This window comes from Pteropus medius, unplaced genomic scaffold (genome assembly GCF_902729225.1).
Source record: "Pteropus medius unplaced genomic scaffold, Ma_sr-lr_union100, whole genome shotgun sequence".
NCBI classification, from domain to species: Eukaryota; Metazoa; Chordata; class Mammalia; order Chiroptera; family Pteropodidae; genus Pteropus; species Pteropus medius.
The window spans coordinates 349,730-372,403 of record NW_024346501.1 but is presented as its reverse complement, the minus strand read 5'-3'; the positions used below and the strand labels follow the sequence as shown (position 1 = coordinate 372,403).

The 22,674-nt window shown below is 37.7% G+C and overlaps 1 protein-coding gene and 1 pseudogene across 1 annotated transcript in view; both read left to right on the top strand.

The window, feature by feature from the left end:
* Nucleotides 1-22,674, top strand: part of PSD3 (pleckstrin and Sec7 domain containing 3) — a 500,329-nt gene that overhangs the window by 154,789 nt on the left and 322,866 nt on the right.
* LOC120613138 (chromobox protein homolog 3-like) lies at nt 29-3,675 on the top strand (annotated as a pseudogene).

Here is a 22,674-nt window from a genome sequence, read left to right as displayed (position 1 = left end):
TATGGAAAAAATTTATTCATTAATACTAATGAATAAATATGCAGAACACAGTAAGCTGCTGATTGACTTCAGTAATGGCTGTCAGAGGTGAGGGTCTATATACATTAAAAATGGCTGAGACTTTCAAATGATAAGTTTCGCAAATTATTTAGGATAATTTTGCCTCTTTAGGTAACTCCAGAGTAGTAGTTAAAACTGTAATTTCACTGAGTTTTGAAAGGTGAGGCACGCTATCCCAAATACACTTCATAACCATTTTCATTTGATTTACGTAAACCCCCATAAGGTGAGTAGGGACTGCTATAACTCACATTGTACAGATTGGGAACCAGAGAGACCAGAGAGTTTAGAAATTTGCCCCAGGTCATGCAGTGGGTAAACTGTGGATGTAGGATTTGAATTACAGAGGTTCTGAGTCCAGAACTTATTCTCTTAAAGTCTGTACCAAACTGCTTTCCTCAGTATATCTTAGCCACGGATCTTTAAATTGCATGATTGAGGGGTAGAGTAGGGATTGCTTGTGTGTTCTGGAAACTTGAGTATAAGTTAACTCTTTAAGTAAATCATATCCTGTTTGCCATTAATTTGCTTTAATTTCAGAGTTATCTTGATTTCTGACTGATCGCCATTTTAAATTGAGCCTTAACACTTTATCTCTCTGCCTAACTCTGACCTGGAGGAACAACAGCAAATAATATGTAAGGCAAACCTTCAATGTAATAGAGAACTAGAGCTTACAGCTTGATTGGGGAGATAATGCTTTAATACTAATGAATTATTATTATAACTCATTATTAACAGGAATCACATTATCAACAACCATTTATTGAGTCATTACTACAGGCCAAGCATTGTGCTAGACCTCTGTGCTCATTATCTTATTTAATCATTAACATGATGCTATAAGGTTGGTTTTATGTAAATAAGTGCCAAAAGCAGTGCCATCGCAGTCTAAAGCAATTAGATTCTGTGAGGATTATTGTATTTGATTCTGGGTGTTACATTTTAAGAGAGACATTAATAATGAAAGGGAATCAGGTAGTTAGTTGAGTGGTAAGAAAATCATGCAATGTTAGGAGAGATTATAGAAACTAATCTTTAAGCTAACAAATGAAGACTTAGTGGATGTAATAGCTGTTTTTAAGTATTTGGAATAAGAAATACATTTAAAGAAATCTGACTACAGAAAAGGAATATTTTTATTCTGTCTTTCCCCAAAGAACATGGAAGAGAAATTTACAGAATAGCAGATTTTTACTTCAAAATAAGAAAGTACTGCCTCCCCCTCTGACGTGGCTCGAGCTGAAGGCACACAGGCCAGAGACACTGCAGACAATGGACCCCGAGCACCTCAGAGGCGGTGAACAACAGCTCTTCAAGTCTGCAATAAAAAACGGCCCCCAGTAAAACTACCTTGCAAAAAAAAGCAGAATAGAAAAAGTAGAAGAGTTGAAACAGCAGAGCCTGAAGAATTTGTGGTCGAAGAAGTACTGGACCAAAGCGTACTGAATGGGAAAGTGGAGTACTTCCTAAAGTGGACGGGATTCACAGATGCCGACGATACTTGGGAACTGGAAGAAAATTTAGATAATCCAGAGTTAAGTGAAGCATTTCTTAATTCTCAAAAAGCTGGTAAAGAAAAAGATGGTACAAAAAGAGAAACTTTATCTGGCAATGAGTCTGATGATAGCAAATCAAAGAAGAAAAGAGATGCTGCTGATTAACCAAGAGGTTTTGCCAGAGGCCTTGATCCTGAATGAGTAATTGGTGCCACAGACAACAATGGAGAATTAATGTTTCTCATAAAATGGAAAGATTACGATGAGGCAGATTTGGTGCTGGCAAAAGAGACAAATATGAAATGTCTTCAAATTATAATTGCTTTTTATAAAGTGAGACTAACTTGGCATTCTTGTCCAGAAAACAAAGCCTAATACATGTTTGCATTGCCCTTTCTATATATGAATGATCTGAGTCTCGTTTTTTATTTTTAATTTATTAGGTGAGGAAATAACTACATTCTAATGAAAATCAAATTTGATATGTTTGTTTTGAAGTAGTATTTGGGGAGTTGTTGGGTATTTTTTTTTTTTTTGCATCTATAGCTCTGGTCACTTTGAACAAAAGCTTCCTGTAGTTGCTCCCTTTACCAGAAAAAAAACATTTGATATCATGGTATATTTTTACCTCTGTTAGAGAATGGTTTTTATAAATGTTGGGGAAAATCTCTTTTGCCATTACTTAGTCAGAATTTGTGTTTAACTCATGTCTGCCTAAGGATCATTCTGGTTTTTGTTTATTTGGGGGTTTTCAGTGTATATACCTAGACTACATATGTAAATGGTTTTCTTTCTTTCTTTTATTAAACATTTACTAAACCAAAAACAGTATTTCACAACCATGGATTAGACCATGGTTCTGGGATGCCATCGTTTTTAGCAACCTAAGAAATAAGTCACTTCAAGTTAACTTGAAAATTTTCCTGAAGCTTTAACCTTTGAAATTAAATAATTTATAATTAATTGGATAATTTAAATATAATGTAAGCAGTTAACATTGGACAGTTTAAAAGCAGCCATATCAGACTCCAGATATACAATCATATAAATGCAAGTTTATTTGCAAAACCCCTTAAAGGAAAATTTGTCATTACCAGTAACCTCCCTACCCAAATAAGAAAACTAGGCAAATTCTGGGATGTTTTAATTAGGTAAGTAAGACTTATTTAGAGTTTCCTTCTAGTGAACCATTCCTTTACAAGAAGTTGAAATCCTTGTGCTGTATTGACTAAAAGGTCAAGATTCATGGAATATGTAAGACTTCATTCATGTAATGAAGGTTAGAGATGGTTAGAAGCTTGGAGATTTAGGACCTGCTGGGATAAAAATGAGTGAATAAACTTTTGTAATTTAAACTCTTGACCTGTGTATTTTTTCTTTACCCTAACTCATTCCTGACATTTAGGCTCAATCTTGGTATTTGGATTAGTGGTTCAGCAGAAGCCGGGAAAAACAATAATGTTGTAGTAATGAGAATGTTATACAGTTGTATATTGTTTACTTTATTGTAAATACTGGTAAACAGTGGTCAGTAAGAGTTTTGTTTTCCTTTAAAAAAGAAAGTACTTTCTCACAGAGTTGTTTGAAAAACTAAACCAACTTTCTGTTTCGATATGTTTGGACATATCCTAGAAATCTACCTGGATATTTTAGATTAAATGCTTGCATTTGGAAGTTTGGGATTATAGGAATTGGCCATCAGGTGAGTTGTCTAACTGTTCAGATGAAAGACCCTTTAAGTTTTACTTTCTTGTCTAGAGGTTTTGCTGTAATTTCTGTTCTAAAATAACATTCTTTTTGTCAGGCCAATAATTACTATCTTAGTCCTTTTGTAAATTAAGTTGGAGATCTCAATTCAATCATGGAATGTTAGAGCTCAGTAGGAGCTTAGGACTCTTGTAGTCTAATCTCATTTTGCAAATGAGGAAACTGAGAAAGTTAGAGAAAATAAACACCCAGTTGTACAAGTCTTCCGTATAGACTTCCGTTCTATTGCTTTTTTTCTCCATTACAATTATTAATGTGTAGGGGAAAATTATAAGGTCCTTTTTAATCTTCTCCAGAGCTAACATAATAATGAGGCAGCCATAGTTCATTTTGTTCTAACTGGGGCACACTTGAGTCTTTTCTTTTCTTTTTTTTTTTAAATTTCATCTGAACTTAGAGTGCAGTGATTTTCCTAAAGGCAAGCTTTTGGTTTCTTCAGTTTATTCAATGCCACCATGTTTTATTTTCCTGAAAACATAAGGATCTTCACATTGAAAGCAGAAAGGATACAGTGGCTCTAATCATTTATCGTTCGTTCAGCAAATATTTGTTGAGGGCCTCCTGTGTGTCACTTTTCCAACCACGGTCGTAGGGTCATTGGCTTTTACTCTGCGATGTGAAGCCATTCAATAGTTTTGAGCAAACGATGAGGAGATCTGTTTTTTAAGAGGATTCTCCTGGGACTCATGACCAGCTATAGTCTGCCTTGATTTGTGAGACACACCTATTGGCTGGTTGGCACATAATTAGAATTACTGCAGGTAGAGGTTTGATCCTTGTTAGTTATATAAGTAAGTTCACACTAAAACAAGTGTAATAAACCTCTTGAAACTATTTTATCATATTCCGGTTTGAAAAACATTATAACTTTATGATGGAATCTGACCTAGGTTTGAATCTCACCTCTCAGTGATGATCTAATTTTGGGCAAATGCATTAATTTCTCTGAGCTTCAGTTTCCTCATTGGTAAAATGGGGTGAAACCTGTTTTTTGATGATTAAATAATTCCCTATGTTTAATGCTCAGCTCAATGCCTGGTACATTGTAAACATTTATTGGAAGCATAACTATTATTATGATAATTTAGTCAAGAGAGTTTTAAGAATGGGTAAAAGTTATTGAAAAGATAAATTTAGGCTGCTAACTCAGAGCCTTATTTTTAGTTTAGACTAAATGTCTTAAATGCCTTTGTCTAAAAGTTCTGACATTGAAACAATCTTAAAATAATACCTCTACCTTAATGCTGTTTTACATGTGTATGAATTAATCCTTTTAAATTTCACTAGCTATTTTTGTGGTGTCACAATTTGACAAATTCTAGAGCTCTCCTTCACATTCCACAGGCATTATCAGTTTTGGACCAATACTGGAGGCTTGGCTTTTGATTAAAGCAGGCAGAGAAGGTCATGGCTGTAGGTCATGTTTGACCTCTAGCCAGATGACACCCAGAGAGGTGGTTCACTGTGAAGGCCCCCCTGAGTTTTAGGAGTATGCGTGCGCAGGTATGTACATGTGCATTCTGTTACTCAGGATCTTTGTCCTAGACAGTAAACATAATACCCTTATGATTCTGTGGTCGAATTCACCTCTGTAATGTTTTTTGTTTGCATATTTTTGTATCTGAAAGGAAATTCAGTCCGACTTTTAGTGCACTATTGTATCTATAGCAGTGCCAACAAATTTGACTCACCAGTCTCCAAGTGATACCAAGAGAGAGTGCTATGTAAAACTGAAACCCTGTCATTGTGGTGCCCTGCTTTTATTGGGCTATGGTCATCAGCTTCTTCCAGCCTGGTTGTGCATCTCATGTTCTGGGGACTTTAGGTGTCACCTAGCTGCGTTGGTAAATTCATCTGGGCAAATGGGAGATGGTTAGAGGACCATGTGGACATTTTAACTGTCTTTGGAGGTAATATTTTGCTTCTCTCACCCCTAATTATTTGAAAGTCCTTTAAGCAAAACTAAGACCAGTATGTTAATGTAACATTTTAGCATTATTTTCTGTCGATACATCAGTGAATGTAATCATCAAGAGAATTCTAGATCATGGAAAAGGTAGGTACATTGGCAGGTCTCTGGTGAAGATTTTTTTTGGATTGTGCAATTTAAACATTTTTTGAAACATAAAATTTTTAATTTTAATGTTTTTCCTGATTAAAAAGCCCTGATAATTAGAGAGCTTGGGATATATAGAAATATTTAAAGAAGAAAATAAAAATCAACTATAATCCCTCTATTCAGAGATAAAACACTGTTAACTTTTTTGAGGCATTTCTGTTTCTTCTCTAATTCTGAGCGTGTGTGTGTGCATGTATGTATATGTTCACAGAGTATACACAGTTTTACATGTTGTTTTACTTTGCTTATTATTATGGACATTTCCCTATGTCATTAAAACTATTTGTAAATGTTTTTAAAATGGCTACCTACTATTTAATCTTAGGGCTTTCCCGTAACTCATTTAACCAGTTCCTTATTGTTGGATACTTAGTATGTATCCAGTTTTTTATTGTAATTACATACTTTAATATATACTTTATATATAAACTTCTGGCTGTATCGCTGATTTTTTCCATTGAATATTGTCTTATAACAGGAGTTTGAGAGTCAAAGATGTGAGCTTTTTAAGGCCCCCAAATTGAATTTTGTCTTATAACAGGAGTTTGAGAGTCAAAGGTGTGAGCTTTTTAAGGCCCCCAAATCCATATTTCTTTCTGAAAAGGTGGCACTATTTACATTTACATTTCAGGTACCATAGTGTAGGGTCAAACAGAAAGGAACTTTTGTAGTTTTTAAGTGATATGGGTTGGGGCTGGCTTTGTCATAGCCGTCATCTAAGTTTGTATCTTTAAAAGGAGGTTGTGGAATCACAGAGCTAAAATCTTTAGATCTATGTCGAGAAGAGAGCTAGTCCTACTTTGATATTTTACAGATGAGGAAATTGAGAACTATAATGTTAATTAATTGATTTACCCAAGATCATATAGCTAGTAATTGCCTGAGCCAGGATTAGAGACTTCACTCCTTGTCCTGCATCTTTTCTTCATCTTGCTCCTGAGGCACCAGAGATAGATGTTGCCCAGGACTGAATTCGAGGGAAGTAGAACCTCAGGCCAAACCTTTTTTATTTTTTATTTTTTGCCATAGCATAGCCTCTGCCTGGTGTATAGTACCATTACCCGTCATCTGTCTCTGTGGCATGCCTATATTTCCAGCCTATATTTCTATATTTCAATAGGCCTGACTTGATTGAGTTATGTGTCTATTCCTGTGGCCAAGGAGATGGAAGGCCTGAGTCACATGCCTACATTGCATGGTCCTGGGTGGAGATGAAGGGAAGTTGCCAGTTTAAGCCTAATTACATGGAGTGGGAATAGGGGAGAGATGGTTTAAAGAAGAAAAGAGGTGTTTGGTTATGAGAAGAAAGAGTGCTGGGCAGGCAGAAAGAACAGATGTCTGTGGCAGATGAAATGGAACTGGCCAGAGGAAGCATATGCCATATAGAGGAATAGCAAGCACAGAGGCCACGGGCAGGCAAGAGCTTAGCATATGAAGAACTGAAAGAAGGCCAGGGGCCCAGACAGGTGAGTAAGGAGGTGTTGGGGTGGGGGAGATGGGGATCGGAGGGAAGGGAATTGAAAAGATAAGCTGAAGCCAGATCATGCAGGACATTAAAGTTAAAGAAGGGTGCTTGGGTTATATCCTGTGAAAATGGGAGGTCATTGAAGAGGTTTAAGCAATTCAGCCTTTTGAAAAGATCACTCTCCATTCCATTCTCCACACTGCAGAAAGGGAGCAGGGATATCAATTAAGAGGCATTCGTAGGTGAAAGATGAACATTCCTTGGATGGAAATGATGGTAATTATGATATAGACAAGTGGAAGATAAATGAGCCCCATTTTGTGTAGATCCAGGGGACCTGCTGATTGATGGGATGTAAGGGGAGGAAGAATGACAGATTTCTGGCTAGATTAACACAATGGATGGAGTTGCCGTTATTGAGGTTTAGTGCTCTTCTTGGATGTTTTTTGTTACTCTTTTCCTTCCACCTAGACTGGGAACAGGGATTAGCTATCATCTTCTCTTTCATCACCATTGATCATCATCACCTTCTCTTTCATCACCATTCTAGCAAAGTGCTGGGACAGGCATACAACAGGCACTTGGTTGGACATATATCAGGTGGGTAGTTGATCCTAAACCCTACTCTAAGGGTAAGCCTTGAGAAGAGGCTTAAAGGAACAACCCCAAATCCTATTTTTAGGTTATTTTAAATTTGTTCAAAATGATACGTTATGTGGGAAGAATGTACCATGAGTGACATTTTATAGAAAATGGAATTAGACCTCAGAGCTAAAGAAATCTGCCCTAGATAATTTTATAGAGCTGTTACATTTTCTAATCCCTGGTATTCTCTTAAATCATCTATCCTGTTTTTGTTTCAGGTAATTTTTTTCTGCCTAAAATTAGTCCCTCCCCCGCCTTTGGTATTCTTTTACATATTTAAAGTAAAATAAAACGCCAAGTAACAAGCTATGCCATCTTCGAGTGGTCTCTGCACCTTTGACGCAGCTGAGATGTTCTCAATTCCTTCACATCTTTTTTTTTTTCTTTTTCTAAAAAATTCATTCTGAAGTGGCTGTGAAAAGAGGCCCCAAACAAAAGAAATCGGTCTAGCGGCCCAGCAGGTTATAGGGCAAACTAAACCTTTTTACAGAGTGTGCTTCTAACATGTCGGCACAGCGTCTGGCTAAGTCTCAGGAGGTGCTCACCAATGCTGGTTACTCAGACCTAGCCACTGCTTTGGTTTGTTTTACTCACGGCTGTTGCTGTCTCTGGCACGCTTTTTATTTCTTCTCGAAGAGAACTTTTAAAACAGAAGGAATTGAATAGAGGTAGTCTGGGGGGTGGAAGGGAATGCCTATAAAGCCCAAGCTACTTTACCTAGAGCCCGCACTGTGCAGGCTACTGTTTTGTGCAGAACGTGGCGACAGCCCTGGGGTTTGCCTCGCCCAATCTTGCAGTCGCTTTTGAAGCCTTTAGGCCAGATGCCAGGCTCCAGTCACCTTCTGGGGCAAAAATGTGCTTTTTGTTCTGTCATTTCTCCCTTTGCTATAGATTTTTAAAACAATGATTAAGAGAATTTCAGAAAGCAAAGTTATTTTTCCAACTCTTATTTGCATACTTCTTTTTTTTTCTTAGGCGAGGCAACCCTTGGTTGACCTCACAGATTACAAGGACCTTTTCCCTTATTTTTTAGGCCTACAGCACCTGGTCTTCCTAGGTGGTCTCCCATCCAAGTACTAACTAGGCCCGACCCTGCTTAGCTTCCGAGATCAAGCTTGTTCAGGGTAGCATGGTGGAGGCAATTTGTATACTTCTGAAGGAACCTTAGAACTTTTAGTTGTGTTCCTTAAACGTTTCTAAGGAAAAAATGTCCCAGAATTTTGAGGTCTCTTTCATATCCCCGTATCAGTTCTTGTTTTTTACATGTGATGGTGTCAGTAAATGTTCTCGTGGAAAAATTGTTTGAGGAAATAGAACTGTGCAGAGACTTGACGTGCGGGGGTTGGGTGAACATTTTTGAGTTAGGTAATTAGGCAGCTACAACCATGTGGAACAGAAGCGATGATTAGACTAATTAGTTAAGCCATTTTGTAAGCGCCTTGTCGACCCAAGGGTAATGGCCTAGAAATGCTGCCTTCCCTGATTTATTTGATTGATGAAAAACGGGCTTTACACTTGGGGGTCTACTTATTTTTAAAATCAGAGATTTATTTGTCAGGTTTTTCATGTTTCAGTTTTATTTCTCTCATAAGAGAGAGGCAGGCATATCTTATTTTGGAGTTTGGGATAGGGCTTTCCTGCTTTTGCTTCCAATCTCTTTTCCTTCAGTACACTGTTTAGTGGAGCAGATTTCACGGGGCACCTTTAGTTAAGTCTTTGTGGAGAACCGAAATGTTTTATTTGGTCAGGAGACAAGCAACTTTCTAATGACAGATTTATTTCTGGTCATTTTTATACATCTGACTTTTCCGTGTATAGATATTTACTTATCTAACATTCCTAGGTGCCTACTGTGTCCCAGGTACTATTAGATGCAAAGGATACAAAGATATCGCAGTTAAAGACTGTTTCGTTCAGTGTTATTGCTCCACAGCTTGGTGTATGGTAGGCATTGTAAATCTTTTTTGCAGGAATGAGGGAGTTAAGGGCTAGCCCTTGTTTTGTATTTTGTGTGTAGGCTCAGATTTAGTTCATGCAATTGAAGCTCAATTTGCAAAACAGATTTTTTTTTTAAAAGAAAACAATTTTCTGTGAACCTAATCCCATTTATTTCCTTGTGGTTTTAAATTTTAAGCTAAATCTCTTCAAAAAGTTTGCCTCTAAAAATAATAAATAATAGTAGGAATGCTGTAGGCCTTTTAAAAATAAAAAATATAAAGGGAAATTTTTGCCAGGTTTTAATATGGTGCTAGTATAATTTACTAAGAACTTTTACGCATGCTATGTTGTTTGATCCTGCCATCAACTCTGAGGTAGGCTGAGCAAGCATTACTAGCCCTGCCAGAGCACCTTCTTCATAAGGGGTATGTTGTGTGGGGTTCAGAAAAGTTAGCTGATTCTCCTCAAGTGTACATAGCTCATACATAACAGAGACAGGACAATAGCTCGGCTTCTCACTCATGGCTTGTTTTAGTCCTCTCTTACAGGAATACTCTCTTCTATACTCAGCTCACAAATGGTACGATTAAGCCCACTGGGTTTAAAGAACCCTTTAGGGGCATTCAGTAATTGGTGAATTGTCTAACTCTTCAAAAACAGTATTAGTAAAGTACATGTTAATTATATAAACAAAATATAGCACTATTAAAAATATTCATGAGACTTTTTGTGAACATTGAGCATTTGGTGCTGATTTGACCATTTTTCTTACCTCAGGTATGAGTTGATAGGCTTGATGAAAATGTGTAGTGAGGTGAAGAGCTAGGCAGACCTTTTTGAACATTTTGATCCCTGAGTGTGTAAAGGGAGTAATAATACCAACCTCACAGGGGGGTTCTGAGGATTACATGAGGTAATCCATATAAGCATAGTGCTTGCTACTCACATGTGGTACTGAGTATTTGATAGCAAAAACAAAATAAAGACAAGTAAAAACCTAAACACCAAAGGGGAAAATAACACTATTTTCAGGTGCCTGTGCGTATTTTATAATTCAGTTTCTAATCACATAATTTTTATCTATTAATGTACTTTTACCAAGGATCTCTACTATTAATCTAATTTCAATTATTCCATGTATGTAAAAGGATCACAATCATTTTCTTTAAAAAAAAAAATTTCCCAATTTGGTATGATCTTTCACAATTAGAGTTAATGTCCCTTTATTACATCATTACCAACCAAGTATTTTAAAGACCTATTGCTGTGGTACCCTACATTTTAGGATTTGAGACATAGCTAGAATCTTAGTCTTTAAATAGAACTTTGGGTAATAAAATGAAGTAGATTATCCACAGCAAAGCTTGGTAAAATTTGATTATAACATAGTGTTATTAATTCAGGGTCACAATATTTCCATTAAAATTAAACTAATTAAGAAAAATTTAATTGGCTTTTAGGAAAAAATAGAAAATGTTATACAATAAATTGCTACCCCAAAATCAGGAACAGAGAATTAGAATTGATTTTTCATTCTACTAAAATACATCATGCTAATCTTTTAATATTTAGAGAGAAAAGAACAAAACACCTATTTAAAATTTTTATCTGTCTTATGGGTTAATAATGAATAATTTCATTGTTTAGATAATATTTTTGGATATTGCAGAAGTTTAAAAAACAACACTCATAAATGCAATTAAGGAATTATAATAAAATTCGTTAAGACTACAGAATTCACAAACATAATTACCTCATTTAAAAAACTAAAACTTGCTCCTTCAAATGCTCAAATTGTTCCTTTAGATTATTTTTTGGAATTCTTTAAAAAATATTTTCTGTGTTTTTAATGCATGTACTTAGTGCTGTTTATTCATGTTGATTAATTTCCAGTGTTGAAATATAGTGATATTGTCCTCATGGGCTATAAACCTGTGCCTAATTAATTAAAGGCATTATGGTAAATTATTTTAGTGTATGAATACTAATCTGGTTTTAAATCAGCATCTAATAACAGATTTAGTTAAATTATACTCTTTAACAATTAGATATTCAGCCTTTATTATAAACGTACATACAGAATCTTAACCAAGAATGTTGTACTTTTCAAGTTTTAGCTCATTTACTCCTTGTAACAACCCAGTAAGTTTGCTTTACTGTTATCCGCATTTCCAAAGTCACAGGGAAGTTAAGTAATTTGTCCAAGGTTAGCTGCTAGTAAGTGGTACAATCTAGATTTGAATTCTTTCTGTCTGGAACCAGAGCCTACACTCTTACTCACTGTGGTAGTCTTTTTATCCTATAATGAGTGGACCTTGGTTTTCATTTTGGGTGATCTGCTTCCATCTTGATTTTTCTGTGTTTTTAAACTATTTCGTTCATTCATTTGTTCATTCAGCAAATATTTGTTGAACACCCATTATGTAGTGCTGGGGGCTTAGCCGTGACCCAGGAAGGCCCTGTCTGTTGGTGTCCAGCAGTCGTTATCTGTTGCAGCATAATGTCTGAGAGGGAAGACAGATGTAGTGGAGTGAAACTCACTGTGGGAGTCAGGAAGAACTCTGAGAAACTAGGTGAACAGGATTAAGCCAGACTGGGAAGAAAGTGTGAGGGAAAGAAGGGCGATAGAGATGAGAGGCTGCATAAGGAGTTTGGAGAACTGCAAATAAATCCATGATGGCTGAAGCTCAGTGTTTTGAATTGGGAATGAGAGTGGTGAAAGTGTAATAGTGTTAAAGTGTTCTAAGATCAGACAGAAGACTAAAAGAATTGATTAATTTTATACTTTATTGTAATTTCTAGGATAATAAAAGCATAGAAACAGAGTCTTTGGCTTCCAAACTTGAAGGAGGCATGGAATAATAAATCAAGTCGAAAGGAGGTTAGAATAAAATAGATGGAACAGATAGCAAAAATGAGGTGGTAGATGTAAATGCAAATGTGTTCATAATTACATTAAATGTGTATGGACTGAATGTACCGGTTAAAAGACAGATTGTCAGACTGACAGTCCAACCAAAAACCAACCCAGCAAACAAGGCCCTGCTTTTACTTGACAGAGGATATACCATGATATAGGAAATGACAGGTGGTGACTATGAGATAATATATCCCCATCTCTTCCTCTGGAAGCCACCACCTTCTGGCGAAGGACACTGGATTTCCCACTGTAAGTGCAGTGGAGGTCACATTGAGAGCTGGCCGGTGAGTTGTGTGTGGGTTATGTAGGGCTAGCTGCCCACCAGCTTGCGAGACCTTTATGGCAGTGGTGGAGTCTTATTCACATCCCTCGTGACTTGTGTAGTGTTTGGCATACAGCAGTATTGGGCGTACGTAAGTTTAAGTACGTGGTATCTATCATGTGTATATATTTGATTTCCAGGTGAGATTGTAAACTCTTTACAGGCAAACCTGTTAGACTTTTGACTTTCCTATAATGTCTGCTCAAATGTGTAAGTATATAAGCAGTATTTCTTGTTTAATTAATTCAGCCAAGAGTAAATCTGCTCTACCTCTCTGAGCTTTGGAGGTTTGTTTCCACAGTGAGAAAAAAGCAAAACCACTTCTTTATACAACAAAGGACCTAAGGACCTACTTTTTCACAAATATAGTTTACAGGTAGAAGATTATTCTTTTGTACTTTGAGAAGCATGATTTATTTATTATCAAAACAAATGCTTTACTCATATAAAAGCTGTGATAAAATATTAGTAGTAAAATAATAACAGTATTTTTCTTGGAAGAAATACTGGACAGAGCATACTAAGATAGCAGTTTCTTCTTTTGCAGTGAAAAATACTCGTGGTTCTGTTAGTCCAAATGCCTAAAGTTCTCTCATTGAGTAAGAACGTGCTGCCTAATAAGATCCAACTCATTTGATATTCTCCTTCCCCCCAGCATCCTGGTGGTTCTTCTGTTGGTGACCTTGTTTAGCTGTCGTGGAATCACAGAATTTTAAAGCGGCAAAAGGATCTCAGAAATCTCTTTTTACCCTCTCATCCTCCAGTTGAGAAAATAGGCCCACAGTGGTGAAGGGACTGGACTGAGGTCACATAGCTAACGTAGAAGGAACTAAGCATTTGGACTTTCTGTCTGGTGTTATTGCTTCGAGACCGAATTGCTTTGCTGCTATCTAGAAGTTCTGCTGTGGTTGTGGCCTCTTGCCAGCCTTAGTGTAGTGATAAGAGGGGTGGGAGGTAGGGAGAGGGAGTGGGGGGTGGGAGAGAGAGAGATACAGAGACATAGAGACAGAGAGACAGAGAGACAGAGAAAGATATGAGGACTGGGATTGAGAGGAGACAGAAAAGATGATGAAGACAAAAGTATGCCTGCTTTGCTGCTTCTCGGAAGCGGTACCAGTAAAGCACTGGACCTGAAGCAGTGTCTGGTGCCTACGTGAGGCGAGGGGAGACTGGCAGTGGTGGAGATCTAGGAACATCTTATACCCGTTTGCAATATACAGCCCATCTTGAGCTTACTTTGTAGCTTGTTGGTTGTAGTTCAGTCTGACCAGTAGAGCTAGCTGTCTCAGGTCCTGTAGAGATGTTAAGGAGAGAAGGGGCAGAAGAGGCAAATCGAAATTTGCATGACTGATAATTTGTCATTTTTCAGATTTTTCAGATCTTGTCAAAAGAGTATAATCTCACATTTCCCTTTCTACTTTCACATCTGAGAAAAATCTTATGACCTTCCTTGTTTAGTCAGGGTTTGACTTTTAAAAAGAAGTCATCATGTAAACTTATTTTCAAAAGGTATGTTGACTGTTTTAGTTATCCTCTCCCAGTTCACTCAGGGTCCATTATGGATTTGCTGCTGTGACACAAGTGTTGAAACACCAGTGTGTGGGTGGGTGGTGCTGCTTATTAATGTGACCCACAGTGCTCTCTGGACTCTCATCAAGCATATGGCATTTACTTGGGGCCAGATTCAGGTTTTTAAATCCCAGCATACTTCCCTGAAGTCAGGTAGGTGCCAGGCCTGATCAAGGCTGGCAGTCTTAGCAACTATCAGTTTTCTTTAGTAGCATCGTGATGTCCCAGGAAAACATGTACTGCTCATTTGTTTTCACTCTAAAGTCCATCTCTGGTCACATCATTAGGAATCTCCTAATTTGACCTCTTGCTTTGTAGGTTCCATAGTTAGAAATAACTTCTGATTGGTAAAATTCTCTTATTACAGAAGTAATGTAAGTTTATTTTAGGAAAATCAGAAAATAGAGAAAGCAAAAAAAAAGAAAATAGAAATAGTCTATAATCCACCTCTTAGAGAAACCACTGGTAACATTTTAGTGCATATCTAAATGCTTTTCTGTGTACATTTGCATAACATTAAATGTATTTTAATAAAAATGAGATTTGCTGTGTACACCGTTTTGTACCAGCACATCTCAATTTGACAATATTCTATGCATCTCTCATGTTGATAAATATGATTTTGTATTTTCAACAGACAAATCTCTTTGTCTCTATCTTTTAAAATACAGTAAGTACAAAGAAAATTTAAAAAAGGCCCATAATCTCATAACCCATGTCTACGTATTCAAATGGTTAGTAATAAAAAAACTAACATTAACTGGTTGCTTACTGTATGCCAGGGGCTGTTTTATAGGTTAGCTCCTTTAATCTTTGCAAAAGCTGTAAGAAGTGCGTACTGTTATTAACCTGTTTTATGGGTGAGGATAACAAGGCTGAGAGTTTAAGTGCCTTTCCTGAGCCATGAGCCAGTAAGGAACGAGCCGGGGTCAGGATCCAGGTGGTCTGGATCCAGAGTCCATTTCTTAACCAAGCCACATACTGTGAAACTTTATAAACAAACAAACAAACAAGGCTTTTATGTCCATTTTAGCATCCATTCATCCACCATCTATCCACCTCTGTTTATACAAAAGGGATCATACACATTTTTCATCTTTTAGAAAAATTAATAAATTGGAGATCTTTATCAGCGTGTATGGCTGTCTAATTCTCTATAACATTCTTTGTGTTCCTTGGTTTGGTTATCTAGTTGCTATCATGGACAGTTTGGTTATTTCTAGATACTTGCAATTATAAGCAATGCAGTGATAATATTGTTACACTTAATATTTAGTGATAAAATCAAGTATAATATGTAAAGTTCATCAAACAGTGCCTGGTATATAGTAAGATAGTTATTGCTATTTCTGTAAATACTATGTCCAATACACTGTGCTAAAATTTTATCTAATCTTCAAAATATCTCTATGAGGTAGATAGTGTTATTATCTTTGTTAAAGATGTTGGAGCTGCTTTAAGGCCTGGGAATGAATATTTCTTAACTTACAATTATAAGTCAGCCTTTATATCTGTTATCTCTTTAATCTTTGTGTTTTAATCTTACAGATAAAGAACAAGAGGCTTATATAGGCCGAGTAAATTATTCAAGGTCCCATAGTTATAAATGGCAGAAATAGGATAGCAACCCTGCTCTGCCTTGACCTACATCACATGTTTCTTCCACTCCACCATGTAACCTTCCACTCCTTGGCTGTCTCTTAAGATGATATATTTACATTAGGTAATAAGTTACTCCGTTGAACTCTAAGGTACATTTTGAGCAAAAAGATGAAAATTTCAGAAAATATCTGTTTAGAAGTATTCTAATGTGATATAGAGTACTTCAGAAACTCGACATGTTTTTATTTTTATTTTTCTGTTAACTATTCCATTAAGAACCTTGATATATTAGGGACATAGAAAATGGGTAGGGATCAGGCAAAGACCTTTTCTTTACTAGCTTCGGCCTCTTTCTCATCCCCGTACTTCTAGCTCTTACCACTTTTGAAAGCTTTCCTTCCTGCCTGCCACCCAGCGGGTTTCAGCACCCCTACGAAGCGAAACTTCCACTTGCCTTTTGTCTTCCTCACTACTTCATTTCTCTCCATACTCTGGTGTTGGAATGCCGCTTTCCCTGTTTCCCCAGTGCCATGGCAACTGCTTTCCTTGTGGTCAAGGAATAAGACTTTACTTTTCTTTCTCTTTGACCTGTTGTTTGCAGTTAGCCCTGTGGTCCACCCTTTCTTCTAGTGAAAAGCAAGGAAGTCCCGAACTGCAGTCAGCATTACAGGACCTGCTGGATGCAATAGCCAGCAGACCCGCTGAACTCGTTTCTAGCAGTTGAAATTCAAGCCTTCCCTGACCACCTAAAATAGCACCCATTGTGTCCTCTGCCTCCCGTTCCTCTGTCCCTTCACTCTCTGTGCCTTTTTTACTTTTTAACTTGACATATGTATATTAAAAGTATTTTTTGTCCCCCCCCCCGCCCCCAGAATGTAGGGTCTATGTGAGTGGGATTTCCTTTTGTTCACTGCTGTCTACATGTTCCCTGGGACTAGCACATAGCAGGGACTTTGTATTTGTCAAATGGGTTACAGGACTTGGTGGTGAAAAGCCTTTTTGTTTTCTAGGATTTGGACTCCTGGATCTTTTCCCCTTGAAGACAGGTTTGGATTATATTTGGACCTCCCTGCGAATTTAGTCAACTACAGGGGCCTTTGAAGTCCATCAGGTCCTAGGGCTTGAGCCAAGTGAGAGCCCAGTAGGATTGGATTATAGTTGACATAAAAGATTTGCAGTAGAATAGCTCAGACTTTGGTTTGAATTCTGACCCTGGATGTTTTTAGTCACTGTATGGGTTTGAGAAAGACTTTCTCAGCCTTTTTTCTCACCTGTAAGATGTGCATATTAATATCTGTCTCCTTAGTGTGCAGGAAGAGAGGCTTCACCAGAAACCAACCCTGATGACACCTCGATCTTGGACTTCAAGCCTCCAGAACTGTGAGAAAGTTCTGGAAGCTATGTCTTAAGCCACTCAGTCTGTGGGATCCTGTTATAGCAGCCTGAACAGACATACAGATCTCCCACTCCCTCCCCGCCCCTCCCCCCCATGTCATCATCCTCTCTTAGCTCTTTTCTTGAGATAGTTTTCAGACACTGCCATCCCGGCCACTGCTGTCTAGATATTTTCAAGTGTGCTGGTGTCCTTTTTAAAATGGGAAACCCTGATATGAACGCAGTCACTCTGTGTTCCAGGTGGTCTGAGCAGTTGGGTACAGGACACTATCCTTCTAATGAAATCTAAGATTGTGTTAGTCTCCTGAATGAACTCCCAAGACTCATGTCTACCTCACCCAATATTTAGTCTGTTATTTTAGTTCAAATCAAAATTTTATGTGGTTAATTTCAGCTTTTTTTTTTTTTTTTCCCACACCATAGAAATCATTTTTAAGACCTTAGTTGGATAGGACTTCAGAAATCTGGACCAGTCAGCTCAGCCACCCACTCAGTGTGGGCAGTTTTCATGTTGAGTGTTTTAGTCAGTTTAGGCTGTCATAACAATTGCCGTGGACTGGGTGGCTTCAACAGTAAACATTTATTTCTCATCATTCTGGAGGTCGAAGTCCACGATCAGAATGCTGGCATGGTTGGGTCCTAGTGAGAGCCCTCTTCCTGGTTTATAAAGGGGTGTCCTCATGCCTTCTTCACACGATGGAAAGGGAGCTACCCAGCTCTCTGGCCACTTATAAAGGCACTTAATCCATTTACAAGGGCTCCATCCTCATGACCTAATTATCTCCCAAAGACCCCACCTTCAACCACTATCACATCGGGGTTAGGGTTTCAACATATGAAGTTTGCGGGGGCACAGACAAGTTGCACTGTGTTCCCAACAGTGGCTGCCTAGTCTGCTCCTCGACTTCTTTCTAGTGGTGGAGAGCTTGCTATTTTGCTCTGGAACTCATTCTGTTGTTGGATTCCTTCAAGTATTCAGATGTATTATGTATGTTTAGTTAAAATCTGACTCTATCATGTATCTTTGATCACACCTGTGTTCTTTAGAGTAGCAGAATATGTCTGCTCTGCCTGCACATGACAGTTTCTCATAAACTCCCTTCACTTCTCCTGTTATTTGCCCTAAACATTATAACAATATTTTATTTGGTATCTTTGGGGGAAATTAATTCCATTTGGATGTCACAAGCCAAAGTTAAATAGATAATGAACCTATAAATTCATAAATAAAGGCGGAACCTAATTGCCAGGGGGATACTGTATTTGGTTTGTTGTAATGAGTGGCCTTCGTCAGATCATTCTCTACGGAAATAGAGAAAATAGGCTATTCATTCCTTATTGTTTCAGTAAGATTCATACCTTTCTTTGTTTAGTGTGATAAGCATTAAATCTTTATTTGAATTTCTCATAGTATTTTAAAACTGATAGGTATCCTACAATTCATTTTTTCTAGACCCTTCTATGGCAGATGTTTGTGTGTGTGTGTGTGTGTGCGCGCACACACGCGCTCGTGCGTGCATGCACGTATGTGTGCCTGGTTCATTTCCTTTTTTGTCAGAATCAAAGGCAGTTGGGAAGTTGGACTCAGCCTTCCTAAAGCCTGAGGTGGGCAGACCTTCCTTGGAGTATCTCAGGCAGTCAGATTGGGATGTCACCTCCTTTGGCATTGAGTTCTCGGAGAGTGAACTCTTAAGAGCTTATAAGAGCTCTCTGAGCTCCTTCTGCCTGCGAAGACTGGAGGCAGCTGAGCCAGTTAATGGGCCAGTATCCTGCTGACATTGTCTAGGGTCCAGAGCCCAGGAGAATGTCCGACTCTCCACTGTGGAGAAGCAGTGGCTCCAGCAGGGTAGGCTGTTCTGTGATAGGACCTTGGCTGTGCTTTGTCCCACTTGGTCCCACCTGAGCCTGAGTCTCCAGCCCTCTCACAGATAGTGAGCTGCCCAAAACGTTTCCAATAAACAACTACTTTTTCTGCTTAACCTAACCTGAGTCAGTTCTTGTTTTTAACTGAGAATTAGACAGGTACATCCTTAATTGACTGTTTTCAAGTGAGGGTGTAGGATTCTGGTGTTTAATCATCCCTGCCTAAGCACCTCTGCGGTTTGCATGTACTAGTTAAGGAATGCACTCCCTAGGATGGATAATTGCTATTTATGTAGCAGTTAGGAGTTATTTCTTCTCATCCTGAACTGATTAATTCTGAATACTCTTCCAGGAAGGATTTAATTTTTTGACCCTTTCAAAGCAGGTACTGTTAAGAAAAGGAGGTCAGGCAGGGAACATGTCAGGGTGTTGGAATTTAGGACATGGAAAATGTTATGAAAAGATAAAGCTATGTCTGATTGGCTGGTGAAAGGTTACAATTTAATTAGGAATACTGAAGTTTTTAACTGAGCTCCACGGAAGAGCTCTAATCACAAATATAAGAAAATGAGAGAGGTTGATTTATTAGTGCTTGGATATATTGGGGTAAATGGGTAAACAAGTTGGCTTTTTTTATCTTTCCTTTCCTTTTCTTTTTACCCAGCATGTATTTCTCATTCTAAAAAACCAGATAGGTAAGGAATAAAGTTATTTTGCATTATATGCATATATGTCTTATTAGCAGGAATAAACTTTTTAAATTCTGTGTGTCATTTGGAGGGTTTAAATGAAATTCCTAGTAGGCCATTTGTATGGTAACCATGGTAGCCATGTGTCTATGGTGTCTGCAGATTAATGATAATAATCCATCCTTTCCCCCTGAATAATTGCGGCGAGAATTTTCAGATTTTGAAAGATCCTTAGGTTTACTTTAAATTACACCCGTTTACTTTAAATTATAGGTAAGTTAACAGAATTCAGGTCTATAGAGTATGGTAACCAAAGTGAATAGTAATGAGAGATCCATTATAACAATTTGGGTATTGAATTTACCTAGAGATAAACATTCAAAATATCAAGGGCATTTGATTAATGTGATCTGACACTATCTTGCTGAAAACTCTCAGGGAAATTTTTCTTGTTCATTTGGCCATTTCTGTGAATACCATACATTGAACAAATAAGGTATGTTGTGACCTCTCTTTAGCAATGGCCACTAATAAAACTCATTTGTTATAAAACAGTTTTTAACAAGACCTAAAACATATATTCTTTGCATTTCATTACTGAGTCTGTACCCACCAGGAATCGAGAATGTTTTCTGGTCATTCCACAAATTCATATTGTGCTGTGAATTTCTATGCCATCGAAAGCCAAGATAACAATACTGGAGTCATTTTTTTTCACTGACTGCCTATTGTATCTAAATTCAGATGTTTTGTTTTCAGGGTTAATTAAGGAAATGTCCTTTGTGGGACACTTGAACAGTCAGAGTATTCGTGGGAAAGGGATTTCAAAAAGATTGTATGACTGTGATATAACCTTAGCGCTATTATTAAAATGGGTCCCAGTAAGAGATGCCATTCTGGAGAGCATCGCTGAACTTCAGCTGCCCCCTCTCCCCCAATGTTTACTAAGTAAATACATTTTATTTTCAACTTAAAAGTATAAAAGAATATTATCCTTTTCAGAATAGACACTTTGGAAAGCTATACGCTTATTTCTTTGACGTTGGCGATAGCTCAGTGCATCATTGAATCTTTTCTCTTTGGAATTGCATTTATATCTTCTTTCATTGTATTTTTAAAAACTGTTATCAGTAGTGATGGACCTTTATTTTTTTGTGGGTGGATTTTATTTTTGAGTCAGGCTACAACTTCTAAAGCTTGCTGTGTAAGCCAGCTGATAGCAAACAGTTGTTTTTTAGTGAGACCTGAGATGTGTCTATAAAAAAACCCCCTCCAGTCTTATATGATGTGAAAACTGATTTTGGAGGTTATTTCAAAATAGGCATTCTAAACAATTTGCTGAGGGTTCCTTGAAGTAACATGTGTGGTTTCCTAGGGCGACTCTTTGAATGAGGACAATTCATTTAGACATATAAGTTGCGTTTTTAAAAATAAAGTTCAGTATACTTTATGATCTGCATGTGAAACCTTCCTCAATGTCTGAGTATCCTAATAGTCAGAATTGGACTTGGGAGCTATTTTTCTGAGTTGAGAATCTCAGTTATTGAGTAGAAATAGAAGATGATCTTAAGTGAGGACAGTGGCCCCCGGAAGCAGTGTACAGAGTTTTGTGTGGACGTGCATGAATGCTTTTGTCACCCACTGAGGAAAAGATACAGTGTGTTTACCACTTTCTCTGAGGGGCCTGAGACCCTAAAACAATTGAGAACCAAGACGATTTTCCTTCTCTGGCAACTTCAGGAACTATAGGAACGTGGATATGCATTTCTGCACTCTGGTTCTTCATAAATTTAGAGCTGATCTCAAGAGCGGGAATGAATGTCTCCCATGGTCAGAGATGCTCACTTAGTTTGTCTGTAGGATTGCCAGTTTAGTTGTGATGGTTTAGAGTTAGATCTTTCACTAGCCTCTTGGATCTTGGAAGCCATTCTCCTCATAGTTTCTGACCATATTTGAATGGGTCCTCGATACCTAATCCTAATCCTATGCATTTGAAAGTAAGTGCTGGGAGAAGCCTGTGTTTGCCCAGTCCGTTGATTTTCCTGATAACCTGAATGTCACTTTTATATGCCGTCATCTTTGGTTACTAGCTTGATCATTTGACCGTTTTCGCAGTGAAAGGATATTTTTAGTAAGTGTGAAGGAATCACTCTTACCAACATGTGCGGTCATTTCCTTTTCCTTTATCTTCTAATTTTCCAGTTGAAATAGTAAAGAAAACACTGTCCTGAGAGTCAGAGGAGTTACTCAGGTGCCTAATGGACCAGCTTAAAAGATATCAGCAGGGCGAACCTGTTATGTGTTGGGTATTCTGAAAATAGTTAAATGAACAAATAAGTAGCTTTTAATGTTGTCTAGGTTTTATGTGGATATAGCATTTTACCACTGGTGATCTTAAGATACTTTCATAGAAGATCTGAAGTTGAATCCCACTCTGATAAATAAGTCTTAGAGCCTATGTAGAAAAAAAGCCAAAGAAAAGCACTTATAGACAAATGTATTCCCATCTGCCTGCAATGGTTTGAGCCAGGCAAGTAGATTAGAATAATTTTTTTCTCTTAAGTCTCTTAGTTCTGTTTTTTGGAGCTTCTCAAACATTTCACATGAACTACCCCTAAAAGCAAAATACAAGTAACATCCCTCCCACCCTGTCCCCAGTCCTGCTCGAGGACATACCCGGAAGCGGCATGTTGCAAAGACGTCATTTCTCTTATTACTCACTAAAAAAATTTATGCCAAGTTTGCATTCCACTTCAAAAAATATGGTTAATATAAAAGTCAGGTTTTAAATGACCATCTATTCAAACTGAGCTCCCCAAAA